The 15,113-nt window shown below is 35.0% G+C and overlaps 1 protein-coding gene and 1 long non-coding RNA gene across 2 annotated transcripts in view; both read left to right on the top strand.

The window, feature by feature from the left end:
- The window catches only part of CNTN5 (contactin 5), a 1,678,169-nt gene that overhangs the window by 1,539,877 nt on the left and 123,179 nt on the right, over positions 1-15,113 (top strand). The gene's annotated exons all lie outside the window — the stretch shown is intronic.
- LOC147357323 (uncharacterized) lies at positions 314-7,323 on the top strand. Its single transcript, XR_015141427.1, has 2 exons — positions 314-3,277; positions 7,098-7,323. It is a non-coding gene; the product is annotated as an uncharacterized LOC147357323 (long non-coding RNA).

Genomic DNA, 15,113 nt, shown 5'->3' with positions numbered 1-15,113 from the left:
GACAACCAATTGATGGAGACTAAATTTCTTATATTTAGCCACTCAACAAATATTGAGTGCCTGCTGGAAGCCAAGTTCTCTTTTAGGAACTGGTATTTCCATCAACTGACTTGGACTTTCTGGGGAGCATTTTGCTATTTTGAAACAAGTACATTGACTTCACTCTTCCATTTTAAGAAAAATCTAATCAAATAGGTTTTATATCACACATGTTTCTGAATCACAAATTGAAAGGTAATCACAATTCACTGTGTATTTTGCTCCACAAATCTTACATGATTTTTTATGCATCCATCCTATTATAAAAATGACATTTACTATTACTTCTCACTTAGTAAACTTGTTGAAGCAAGTTCTTGGTATGTGGGGTTATGTTTTAGATCCTGATTTTATTTATTGTTTAGTGAGTACCTACTATATGCCGAGACAGTTCTAGTGTGTAAGAAGGATAAGTGGTGAGGCGGGATTGGTTATAAGTGCCTTCTGATGTCATGGGAAAGAACTTACCTTTTATGCCATAGATTACAGTTAGTCATTAGAGGACCCAAACTGGAAAGGCATGTAATTAGATATGCACTTTAAGAGGATCATTCTGACAAAGCAGGGGGTGTTTTAGAGGAGCATGAGACCAAATGGGAGACCATGGCAATAATCCTGATAAGAAATAAGAAGGGTCTGATAAAACACAGTGGTAATTGAGATGGAAAGAAACACACATACTAAACAGCTAGGAAGGAGACAAGATCTACAGAACTTGGTGGCTCACCTTATGCAAAAATGAGAATAGGAGGCCAGGATAAATCCCAGTGGTAATGCTGGGACCACAGTCTGCTTAGACCAAGGCAGTTCCAGGTTAAACTCAGAGAGCCAGCATAATTATTGATGAAGTCCTTTCTCTCAAAATTGTCCAGGTTTAGACGATAAATTAAGTGGCCATCCTAGTGAAGAATGATCATGCTTTTCAATTTATCTGGAAGATAAGGAGATAGGTGAATTGGGGGGTGAAGGAAGAGCAGTTAAGATAAGGCTGTTCAGAGAGAAATACCCAGTCAGTAAATAGATTTGTGGCTACGGAGATCAGGAGAGAATAGGGTTGAGCTGAGATGTAAATTTCAGCACGATGAGATGAAAATGAAATTGCAAAGACAGCATGTGAAGAATGAGAAGGAGAAGAAGCTCAAGACATAAGCTTCAGAAACTCTGACGTTGAGGAAGAGGACGAAGCTACAAGAAGATTGGGAAGTAGCTGCCAGACAGAGCAACTAAGTGGAAGATCAAAAAAACCAAACCTTAGGGACAGGAAAAGGAAATTTCAGGAAGGAGAAAATAGGCCTCAGTGTCAAATGCAAGTAAATCAAGAACAAATAGAGACCACTGGTTTGAGCAGTTTTAAATAATTGATGACCTTTGCAAGGGCAAATTCAGTGTAATAATGAAATCAGAGTAGATAGAGAGAGGTAAGTGATGATGTATGCAAAGCTGTGCAGTATCTTAAGGAAAGTGTAAGGTTTGAAGTCAGACAGAATGTTTCACATCCCCATAAGCTCTTACTAAGTGTGTGACTTTAAGCAGGTTGCTCAAATTTAGCCCTTTACGTGGCAGAGGGCTTCCCAAGTGGCACAAGTGGTCAAGAACCCGCCTGCCAGTGCAGGAGACACAGAAGACCAGGGTTCCATCCCTAGGTCGGGAAGATCCCCTGGAGGTGGGGCATGACAACCCACTCCAATATTCTTGCCTGGGAAAATTCCATGGACAGAGGAGTGACAGTCCATAGGGTCACAAAGAACTGGACACGACTGAAGCGACTTCGCACGCATGCACAATATGTAACAGGCACTGTTACAGCTACTCATAAGCAACTTATGTCCCCAACATGAAGGAACATTTTTTATAATATAATACAAAGAGTATGATTACAGATATATGAGCAGCACATTTTGCTTTCTGATCATAAGCTCTATTGATAAAATAGCTAATATTTGTTAAGTTCTTCCTATATGCCAAGACCTGTGCTAAAGTATCTCTATGAATTATTTCATTTTATATATCTAGAATGTCCTATAAAAACAATATGAGAAGGTTACTATTTTTATTTCCAATTTACAGATAAGGAAACTAGCCTCAGAGACAAATACCCTTAGGAATAGTAAGCATCAGTCAATAATAGACCTCTTTCTAAATGATCTCTCCTTGTTCTCTCATTTTAAACTTTCTTCCAATTATTAAGCAAGGAAAAAATTGTCAATTGCTTTTTTTTAAATAAATAAATTTATTTATTTTAATTAGAGGCTAATTACTTTACAATATTGTACTGGTTTTGCCATACATCAACATGAATCCGCCACGGGTATACACGTGTTCCCAATCCTGAAACCCTCTTCCAACTCCCTCCCCATACCATCCCTCTGGGTCATCCCAGTGCACCAGCTCCAAGCCAATTGCTTTAAAAAGTGCCTGACCTTCTGCCCACTGGTGGTCGCTGTTCTTTCAAAGCTTTGATGTTCATTGTTTCTCATCTACCTATGGGTGAATTATGTTAAGAGCCTTGAAGACAAAACAACACAAAACAAGCAAACAAACAAAAATGGTCTTTGATGTTCAAAAGGATGTCCTTAAGGTCACCAATATTGCTTAGCTGAAATATTGGAAGTACATTTAATATGTCTGTTCATTTGTTTGAATTGTTTGGAAATGTCATCCTACCTCCTTTTCATATACTTTATGTAGACACAGCCTAAACCAACCACCAGTTGGTTTAGGAAACCTAACCTTTTGAACCTAAACTTTCTGAAACCTAACCTTTTTATTTCCCTGAATGTATTGTTTTCTATGAATTTTACATAAATTGTTTTAGCATGTCTTTTGAGTATTGGGTAGTAATTTGTTTTCAGGGGAAGCCCAGAATAGTTTTGCAGGGCATATTCATTATTACATGGCCCTTTTTTGATATCCACATGTGGAATCCAAGTTCCAAGCAAAAATTCTGCTGAATGTCAACACAATGACTTGTCATATCCCCAAAGAAGTTAATACAAAATTGGTAAGTTCACTTCAGTTTCTATCCCCAAATCTTGTTTTATTTCAATTTATATTCCAGAATACTCAATTCTTAATTATTTTCTTGATTTTGTGTAACACAATACAACATATAGCCTGGACTCTGAATGATTCTTCATTAATCCACACAAAATCCATGCAGCCTGAACAGAGGGCTAACACTGATTGGAAGAAACTTTTACTGCAAATTGGATTTTGTCCTCCCAAACACCTGGCAAAGGTAATGTTTCCATTTCACTACTCCTTAATTTGGAATTACAAAGGCAATTAGCTCTCTAATGAGTTAGAGCAAGTGAGGTGAAAGAGTAGGGATGAAACTGAACACCAGATGATGAGTAAAAAAAGAAAAAAGAATAAGTCACTCATTCTTGATTAAAAAACGTCTTTCAAATTGATGGGTTTTTTTTTTTTTTTCTATTTTTTCTAAACTAAATTATGTAATACATGTTGCTTAGTACTTATGGAGAAAATCTAATTTAATACATTATATGTAAGGATTGGCAGTCATGAGTACATGGGTTCCTATGTTATAGCTTGAGTATATCAGTAGATTTTGCCTTTGGAAATTTGCGAATCATTGGTGAGGTACCTAAAAAACTCAGAAGGAAAGGAAAAAATAGTTCCTACTTTTACCAATAAAAGCAGTTATTAAAGCAGAGAATTACCTCTACAGAAGTCAAAGTGGTCAAGTATTGAAAAGCTGAGACATAAAAATGACAGCTGCAAGGTTAATTATTGCTGTGAGAAAATAAAACTGCATAGATTCAAAGTGTGCAAAAAGTAGTGGGAAAAGATATGCTGTACTTGTGCTGTGTTTGGAGAAAAGATCTTTGGGCAACTGTGCACTTAACACTGCACTAATTTATAGCTGGTGCACTGTAAATGTTTGCTGAATCTCAATAGCCCAACTTAAAGATAACTCATTTTGTTTAAAATGGCTGTGATAGAAGCCAGGTTACCCAGCCCATACATTGTAGCAGTCTAAAAATAACCCCAGGCCAAGATTTAGATCTAACTCTTTATCTCCTGGATAACTGGAGGCAAGTCATTTTACCTCTTCCGGATTCTTCATTTGTAAAATGGGGACATATATCCAATTTGCAGATTTAATAGGAAAATGAATTGAGATTTCAAGTGGTGGAATGCTTTTCAGAAAATGCAAGACACTGTTGCTGATATTCTTCACTAGATGAAGAATATGTTTCCCTAATTATTAAGATTAGGAAGATGAATCATTGTTCTTCATGGTACCTATAAACAAGAAAATGGTCTACATTTATCCAACAGGCAATCCTATCTGATTATCCACTGATGAAATATCCCATAACTTTATGATTGTTCTGTCCATCTTGTTCAATTACACTTTGATAAGCATTCCAAAGGTGAGTGGGAGCATTTTGGTTGCTTCTCCTTCCTCAGGGCCAAATTAGCATGTTTTTAAGCCTGGCATAACTGTGTTCTCTGCAGGTTTACTGTCATTAGTATGAACTGTGAAATACCGTTAGGACCATCTCAGTATACTCAGTTAACTGAGTCGATGAAACTTTGCCTCACTTCCCAGAAGTGGATTGCTTATATTAGTGTGTTTTTTTGCATTGTAGATTCCATTGTAGGGGGCTCCATCTTTGAGCAAACTGCAATAGCTACCTTAGCATACAAGAGAATTTCCCATGTGTGAAACAAATACTAAAGAGGTTGAAGTACAGTTACACAAAGTCACCAAGAGGCTAAGCCTGAATAAAAAAAAGTTAAATGCACAAATTATATTTCATTCTAGAAAAGATGTGTAGATCAAGCTATAATAGGGTCCTAAGATTACTGCTTTTCTACCAGTGACAATCATCACTATCTGCCTATCTAAAAGTAATCAGCTTGATAGCATATGAAATGAACCCCCCAAAAATATTATGTTGATTTATATCATAGTCTTTAATGTTTTAAGAACATAAATATTCATTATATAAATGTTTACATGGAATTTTGCATACTTTTAGTTGGCAATGAAGCAATGCAAAAATTAAAATTAAAGTAAAAAGCCTTTATAAACACCACTGAGGACACTAAAAGATTTGGAAGTACTTGTGAAATAAGTACTTAGATTTTTTAAATTGAAAACAAATGGTATGAATGGTTTTCAAGTTCCTCTGGAATTATGTCTTAGCTTTTAAAACATTCTAGGTCAAAAGTACAGAATTTCAAACAAAGGAATTTTTTCCTAAATCACATAAGTTAACAAAAATTAATCATCTATACTAAATTGTCAGCTTCCTCGTTTGTCAATGTTCTAATTTGGTTAATTCTAGTGCACATTAATCACAGAAAAATATGGCATAAAACAAGTTCAGGCAGTTATTGGTTCATATAATTATTTTTTGTGCCAGCTCAAGAAATAAGACTGTATTAGTAAACTTCATTTGAAATACCTAATCTCTGTTTCAAAGAGATTTTATTACCTGATCTGTGTGTATCAGTAAATCAAAGCTCACATATTTGTCTCACAACCTCAGTTCACAGAATGTTAAGTCAAGCTAATAAGAAGCATCGATCATACCCACTGAATGAGATAGTCTGCATTGCAGACACTCTCCCGTAATCCATTCATTATATGGAACATCTGTTACAAATTATCCAACCTCCAGGACTGCTCTATTTAAGTGCTTCTGCAAAAGCCCACTGTCTCTATCTCTCCTAATGAATTACATGGTGGCATAGGGATTACACCAAGTTCACTGTCACCATATGACAATAGTCTTTTTTCAATCTGTGCTGGGCTCTAATGGTACATTTCATAGTGATAAATATCTTCTTACAGTTGTAGAACAACAACAACAAAAAAAAACCTCAGATAAGCAAGTAATCATCAAGAAACCACTAAGACAGTTCTTACTCCATTATATCTCAGCCATTGCCCAATAAGTTAAGCACTTAGGAAGTAATACTTATTCTTTTCTAAGTCCTAAGGGGCCAATTGATTTGCTCTTAGTTAAAATATAAAACGAATGACCCCCAGATACATGTTTGTCAACTTTTGTTCACTTCCATGACTGTGAGACATGTCCCTGGTCTCAAATAAATAGCTTGTAGAACAAGTTGTTGGTATCAAGGAACATCATGAAAGAAAATCTAAATATAGTCAACTCTCTGTATCTGTGGATTCTGTATCTGCAGACTCAAAAACAGTGGATCAAAAATATTGGGGGGAAAATATCTTAGAAAGTTCCAAAAAGCAAAAATTAAATTTGTTATATAGGTAATTATTTAAATAGCATTTACATTGTTTTTACAAGTATTTGGATAGCATTTAGATTTATTACAATTAATCCAGAGAAGATTTAAAGTATACAGGATGATTGTGTAAATTATATGCAAATATTATCCATTTCTATATAAGGGACTTAAGCATCCCCAAATTTTTGCATCTGAGGAGGGATCTCGGAACCAATCCCTGGTAGATACTGGAGAACAACTAAATGAGAATAATTGCAAATTTTTGCTTCAGAGAATAACATATTAAAGAAAGTCTACTGCTTTCTTTATAGTTTAGGCCACAGTATTGCCAAGGGTGCAGCTGTCTTAAAATGAATGACTTTATAAACATGTAGTCCTAAAGTGTCTTTGGAGATAATAATTCCAAATTTACTTCATGGTATATTTAGGAAAATATGTCACAGGATATCTATAAATTATTCATAAATGAATAGTGAGATTGAAAAAATTTAAAGCCCATATAGGCATATGTTATTTTTTGATCTTAATTTGCATTACAGAGTTGTAATGAGTCATACACAATAAATCCAATATTGGATTTATAGAAAGCTTTGCAGAAGCACGATACCTAGCATATTTTAGCACCCCATATGTTATTTTCCCACAGGATTTCTTCAACTCATCTGTTCTTAGAATTTGTGTAACACTAGCTACTAAATTAATTTCAGGATAGTGTCTGGGTTGCTTGAGGTTTTAAATAAACAAGTTGATTATTTTTAATTATTCTTGCTAGTTTTCACAATAGACACTCAAATATCTATTTTCCATTTCAGAAAGATCACCTTCGATGGATGGAGAGTAACACTTATATATTGGAATATATTTAGAGTCCACAACTCCAACTTACATAAACGTACATTAAGTGTTTATGCCTGCCTAACTACTTGAAATTGTTGCTTAATTTAACTTTCACCTGAAGTTTGTAATAATTGACCAAGAAGTGTTTGTATTTTTCTAAAAAGGAACACAAGGATTCTTTAAATAAACATTTTAAATGTAGTGATGTGTAAAGTCTCACATTAGTAATCAAATGCTTCAGCCAAAAACAGCACAAGCCATTTTAGCTCACAGTTCACAAGGAGTTAATATCCCAATGACAAATACATGTCATTCACAAATTATATTAACCAAGATAAATATCATAAAATTCCAATTTTATAAGACTGACATGGGGAAGAGGTGAAAAAATTTTTGTTTTTCCTTTCAATGGAAGTAGAAAAATCATCAGAGTCTGTGAGATTGCAAGAAACATGTCCAAAGCATCCTTGGAGAATCCAATGGCCACTGTCACTGAAACTGCTACTACTACTACTGACAACTTGTACTAAGCAGCAACAGTACAATAAATCAACACTGGAAAACAGACTTACTGAATTATCACAATTTATATAAAAAATGTATTGCAAAGAAAAATGCTCATACATTTTTAATCATTTATATAGGTTTTTCCCCAAATCTTTCTACATGTTCTAAAGTCTTCCATTGCCCCTTTTTATCTACAATTTTCAATGGCTTCTTTCCTTTGACTCCTCTTGTATGAAAATAAAATTCATTTCCAATGAATTTCCAATACACTCAGAGTAAAATCCAAATTCATTACCATTGTCTTCAAATCCCTTTATTACCTGGCACTTACTGATATTTCCAACAACATTATCTTCCTCTAAACTCTTCTTTCACTTTGATTAAACCACAGCAGAATTCTTTCTGTTCCACAGACATTCCAAGTACATAACACTTAGGAATATTTTTATTGATAATATCTGCCTGGAAAACTCTTGCCCATTTATGTGCTCAGTTTATGTGCAAGGAGATCAAACCAATCAATCCCAAAGGAAATCAACCCTGAATATTCATTGGAAGGACTGATGATGAAGTTGAAACTCCAGTACTTTGGCCACCTGATAAAAGAACTGACTCATTGGAAAATACTCTGATGCTGGGAAAGACTGAAGGCAAAACGACAGGGGGTGGCAGAGGATGACATAGATAGCATAATCAACTCAATGGAGATGAATTTGAGCAAACTCCAGGAGATAGTGAAGGACAGGGAAGCCTGGCATGCTGCAGTCCATGGGATCACAAAGAGTTGGATGGGACTTAGCCAATGAACAACAATATCATTTGATTATCAGCTCCACGTCTAATGTCTCCTGCCTCGTCTCCAACCAATTTTTATACCACTTTATTTTCTCCATTGCATTTATTACTATCTGAAATCATCTCATTCATTTGTTCATTGACTATCTTCTCCCTACAAAGTAAAACGTATAAGGGCAAGTACATTCTATATCTTATTTACTGCCTAATGCCCAAAGTCTAGTATGTATATTTCCCAATACTGTTAAACAAATTATTAGGTGTATGAATGAATGAATAGGTAATCTTTTTCACTAAAAAGAATAATCACATTTTTAAAAAGTCATATAAATAAGGAAGAATGTTCAGTATACAGAGTAGTAACTAAGTAAACAATAATCATAGGCATTTAATATTAAATATACTGTCATGGAATATAACATGTCAATAAGCAGAAAAGCAAACCCAGTAAATTGGAGGAAGAACTGGGAGTGGTGTGGTGGGAAAAGATTTTCAGTTTACTGTGGCTGCAATCACAAAACTATTATTTGAAGTTTGGTGCTCTGATCTCTTTAAGTCCCTCAGCAATTTTTTTCATGATTTTCCTTTCACTCCACCCTATTCCTTGCAACATACATTCATACATACACACATTCTTACAGGAAATATTAATCTAAATATTAAAAACTAATTTTAAACAGCCAAGAACAATTCATACTGTAGATTCTAGCAACCTGGAGTGCAGATATACATGAAGATTCTGTGGGTTTTGTTCCAAATCACCACAATAAAGTGAATATAACAGTAAAAAGTCACACAAATGTTTTGGTTTTCAAGTATATATAAAATTTATACTTATACAGAAAAAGCTTTTAATAAAATTAACCATTCATTTATGATTAAAAAAAAAACTCTTCAGAAAGTGGGCATGGAGAAAATCTAGTTCAACATAACAATGGCCATATAAACTCACAGCTAAACTTACAGATAATGTCATAGTCAACAGCAGAATCCTGAAATCGTTTCCTCTAAGATTAGGAACCAGGCAAGGCTATCCACTTTTACTGCTTTTTTTCAACTTAGTTTTGGAAGTTCTTGCCACAGAACTAGGAGAAGTCAGAGTAGAAAAAGAAATAAGAGAAATTGAAATTGGAAAAGATGCAAACTTGTCATTTTGCAGATGACATGATACTATACATAAAAAATCCTAAAGACACTACCAGAAAACTACTAGAGCTCTTCAACTAATTCAGTAATGTTGCAGGATACAAAATTAATACGGATAAATCTGTTGCATTTCTATACACTAACATCTAAAGATCAGAAATAGAAATTAAGGAAGCAATTTCATTTACCATCAAAAATAAGAAAATATCTAGTAATAAACTTACCTAAGGAGACAAAAGAACTGCACTCAGAAAACTTTAAGATATAGAAGAAAGAAAGTGAAAATGACAACCTGAAAGAATCCCAAGAATAATGTTCTTGGATTGAAAGAATCAATATTGTAAAAATAAATATACTACCCAAGGCAATCTGTAGATGCAGTGCACTCCTTACCAAATTACCATTGGCATTTTTCACAGAACCAGAACAAAAAGTTTTATAATTTATATGGAAACAAAAGACCACTAGAAGCCAAGACAATCTTGAGAAAGGAAAACAGAGATGGAGGAATAAAACTCCTTGACTTCAGACTATATGGCAAAGCTACAGTTATCAAAACAATTTGGTACCAGTGCAAAAAAGACATAGATCAATGGAATAGAATAGAAAGCTCAGAAATGAACCCACTCACCCATGGTCAATTAATCCACCATGAAAGAGGCTAGCCTATACAGTGGAGAAAATAAGTTATTCTTGAAAAACTGGACGACTGCATGTAAAAGAATGATTAGGGCATTCTCTAAAACCATATAAAAAATAAACTCAAACTTAATTAAAGATCTAAATGTAATATACTACAGGTACTACAAAACTCCTAGAGAAAAACACAATCAGAACATTCTTTGACTTAAACTGCAGCAATATCTTTTTGGATTCATCTCCTAGAATAATGGAAATGAAAACAAAAATGAAAAAAAATGGGAACTAAAAACTTAAAAGTTTTTGCATGGCAAAGGAAATCATAAGCAAAATGAAAAGACAACCTACATAATGGAGAAAATATTTGCAAATGATCTGGCTGACAAGAGATTTGTTGTTATTGTGGTGGTGGTTTAGTTGCTAAGTCATATCTAATTCTGTTGCAACCATGGACTATAGCCTGTCAGTCTCCTCTAAACATGGGATTTCCCAAGCAAGAATACTGGAGCGGGTTGACATTTCCTTCCTCAGGGGATCTTTCCCATCCCAGGGATCGAATCTGCATCTCCTGCATTAACAGGCATATTCTTTTCCACTGAGCCATCTCGGAAGCCTGACAAGAGATTAAGCTCCAAAATACACAAACAGCTCATACAGCTCAATATCAAAAAAACAAACAACCCAGCAGAAAAAAATGGGCAGAAGACACAAAAAGTTTTTTCTTCAAAAAAGACATACAGATGGCCAAAATACATAAGCAAAGATGCTCAGCATCACTGTTTATTACAGAAATGCAAATCAAGAATACAATGAGGTATCACCTCACACTAGTCAGGATGACCATCATCAAAAAGTCTATAAATACTAAATGATAGAAAGGGTGTGGTGAAAAAAAGAAACCCACCTGTACAGTTGATGGGAATATAAATTGGTACAGGCACTTTGGAGAACAGAATGAAGGTCCTTATAAAACTAAAAATAGATCTATTTATGATCCAACAATCCCACTCCTGGTCATATATTCAGAGAAAACTATAAATAAAAAAGATACATGCAACCCAATATTCATAGTAGCACTATTTACAATAGCCAAGACATGGAAGCAACCTGTGTCCATCAACAGTTGAAAGAATAAAGAAGATGTGGAACATATATATACAATGAAATATTATCAGCCATAAAAAAGAATGAAATATTGCCATTTGCAGCAGCTAGAGGTTATTATACCTGCTGTATAGCCCAGTATACTGAATCACTCTTCTGTAAACATGAAATTAACACAGCTTGTAAATCAACTGTATTTCAAGTTAAAGAAAAGTTGTGCTTACAAAATGCTTAGTCCTTTGAGTTTGCTTAATTCTCAAAAACAATTTAAATACCTTAATTAAAAATATTACTAAAAAATGTTAACCATCATGTGAACTTTCAGTGCATTGTAGTAGTAACATCAAAAATTACAGATTACCATAACAAATATAATAACAGGGAGAAAGTAGCCCAAGAAATACAAAAATGTGGCACATGAACATGAAGTGAGCAGATGCTGTTAGAAAAATGATGCTGATAAACTTGCTAGATTCAGAGTAGCCACAAACCTTCATTTTTTTTTTTAAGCAATATTACTTCTGTGGGAGAGGGAGAGGGTGGGATGATTTGGGAGAATGGCATTTAAACATGTATAATATCATATAAAAAAGCAATATTTGTAAAGTGCAACAAAATGAAGTGTAACTGTATATGGGTAAGAAATTAAATAGAAATGTTAAAGAAAAGGTTTATGTGTCCACTGAGATTTTATATTGAGGAGATTTTTTTTTAATTATCCATTGATATATCAGTCCCTTTAGTGTGACTGAAAGTCTCTCAGTTGTGTCCAACTCTTTGCAACCCATGGACTGTAGCCTGCCAGGCTCCTCTATCCATGGAATTCTCTAAGCAAGAATGCTGGAGTGCATTGCCATACCCTTCTCCAGGGGATCTTTCTGACCCAGAGATTGAACCCAAGTCTCCTACATTGCAGGCAGATTCTTTACCATCTGAACCAACAGGGAAGCCCCCTCTGAGTGCCAGGGCCTTATTATCTCTCCCTATTTACAACTGCAAGGCCACTGACCTGCATCCCAGGAGTTCCGCTATGTATATTTTGATCTATAGCTTCAGACATGAAACCTCTGACAACAGCTTTAATCTGTTGCAATTAAATACAGGTGCCTCCCACATTTATTATCTTTCTCTGAGCTTCACAGAACTCTACTTCACTTGTATGGTTATGAGTTTTATCTAATTCATTTCTTACCTGAAATTCATGACTTCCTTGATGCCTATCATGCCAACTTTTAAACTCAATCACCTGTTTCTGGTAATGAGCAATAAAAAAATCTAATGGAAGAATGTTGACTCAGCTCCTATAAAATCATGTTTTTCATTTCACATAAGCTTTCAATGTTTTTCAGTAATATTGCTATTCAGCTGTTATTTATTTCCCATCACGTGGCTCTCAATAATGATTTCTGACTTTTTAAACTCTCTTCAGTCTCCAAACTAGCATCTTCCTACCTTTACACTTCAGTGTTATCTTCAGAATTATTTCAATTAAAATTTATTACTTTAGTTGAGAGGAAACCTTTTGAGATCCACCTCCAGATTTTGCCCTTTTTATATCATTTTTCTTCCAATTTGTTTAGCATGAAATTTTGGAATAATATTTCATTCCCATTCTTGACTTTTTCTTTATAATATCTACTGTGTTGGTTCACCTCCAAGTTTAAAACATGTACTGACCTCCATTACCTTTGTAAAAATGTTCAAACTCGTTCAGGTGTTCAAAGTCTTCCCTTGACCTCCTTTTCTCCATATAAAATTTTGCTACTCTGATCAAACTTAAATCATCTACTTTCCTGCTCTTCAAAAAGCCTTGAATTCTTTAGTCATTTGGCATATTTGTTTATTACCCTCTTTTGCCACCCAAAACAAACAAAAGGCACCTGTTTCATCTTCAAATACTAAGCCAAAGGAACAGTTTTCTTGGAATACTCACAGGAAAACCCATCTTTCCAGCTTCAGTACCTGAAAAATTTTGTGTGTGCTAGAGATACAAAAGTGAATTCCTAACTCACTTAGCTAGAAAATGGTAAGGCCTGCATAAGATCTTAGGTCCCCTAGTCAGCTTCTATAAGTCAAAGCTGTCAAGTTTTAGCTTTTCATTTTTGTCCTCATATAACAATTTCTTTAACTTTCCCAGGCCCTTTAAAAAAAAAATGAATGTAGCAATGAGAATGACACAGATTATTAGTGGATTTCTAAAATAGAATTTTAGGTCAAGATTGGTCCAAAATTCTTTCTCTGATTATCAATACTTTAACTTTATTGTCATAGAAATTTATTGGTTATAATTTTACATCTTTAATAAGCCCCAAATCTCTATCCAAAAGTGATTATGCCATTATTTTGTAGGTAAATATTTAAGTCAATTTAGTAATTTCATTGTATAATTTGCTTTTCTGGGAATTTTCTGCTAGTTGGCCATCTGTTCTTTCAGTTTTCCCAACTGACTTGTCATTTTTCTGTTACAAGTGGCTTATCCGGAGTAATTGGATATTGTTGGAGATTCTCTTTTAGGGTTATTTATGCTAGTATAACTAGTTTTAGCACATAAAATGAGTTATTCTAGTTTCAGTCTTCAGAAACCCAGAGTTTTGTTATGCTTTGTATCTCAGGATGCTTCCAGTTGCAAGTAATATGAAGCCTAACTCAAACTGGCTTCAACAACAAGGAAATTTATTGATTCTTCTAACAAAAAGCTAAAGCAGATTATTTCTTTGGTTGATCCAGTGTCTCAAGTTTCTTTCAAGGATCCAGGTTGGTTCCATCTCTCCACTCAGTCATCTTCAATGTTGGCCTTACCCTAAAAGCCCATTGTAATCATAGGCTGATTGCCAAGAATAATAGAGGATAAATCTTTTCATGGGGCTTCCCAGCTGGCTCAGTGGTAAAGAATTCACCTGCCAAGCAAGAGACACATGTTCGATCCTTCAGTTGAGAAGATCCCCTGGAGAAGGAAATGGCAATCCACTCCAGTATTCTTGCCTGGGAAATCCCATGGGATAGTCATAAAAGAGTCAGACACTACTTAGCAACTAAACAACAACAAATGCTTTCTTATTTATATACAGCAAGAGAAAAAACTAGTGTATCTCTACAAATACCTGTTTGTTCATCAGATTTCTCCAGTTTAGACCATGCTTGCGCCTGAAGCATCAATCATAAGAAGATTATCATAATCTAATTGATCTATTAAAATGCAGAGACATTACTTTGCCAACAAAGATGCATCTAGTCAAAGCTATGGTTTTTCCAGTCTTCATGTATGGATGTGAGAGTTGGACTGTGAAGAAAGCTGAGCAATAAAGAATTGATGTTTTTGAACTGTGGTATTGGAGAAGACTCTTGGTAGTCCCACGGACAGCAAGGAGATCCAATCAGTCCATCCTAAATGGAATCAGTCCTGAATATTCATTGGAAGGACCGATGCTGAAAGTGAAACTTCAGTACTTTGGCCACCTGATGCGAAGAACTGACTCATTGGAAAAGACCCTGATGCTGGGATAGACTGAAGGCAGGAGGAGAAGGGGATGACAGAGGATGATATGGTTGGATGGCATCACTGATTCAATGGACATGAGTTTGAGTAAATTCAGGAAGTTGGTGATGGACAGGGAGCCCTGGCATGCTGCATTCCATGGGGTCACAAAGAGTCAGACACAACTGAGCAACTGAACTGAACTGAACTGAATTGGCTTATGTCTAACTTCCTGAACCAATCACCAGCAAAGGCAGGTGAGATTTCCAAGATTTGCATATTCTAATCAAGGCTACATATATAATGAGGGGTTAATTCCTTATAC

The sequence above is a fragment of the Bos grunniens genome, chromosome 15, assembly GCF_055505025.1.
Source record: "Bos grunniens cultivar Pamir isolate PY7600 chromosome 15, Bosgru_T2T1.0, whole genome shotgun sequence".
Taxonomy (NCBI): Eukaryota; Metazoa; Chordata; class Mammalia; order Artiodactyla; family Bovidae; genus Bos; species Bos grunniens.
Note: the sequence above shows the minus strand (reverse complement) of the source record. Positions and strands in the feature narration are given on the sequence as shown.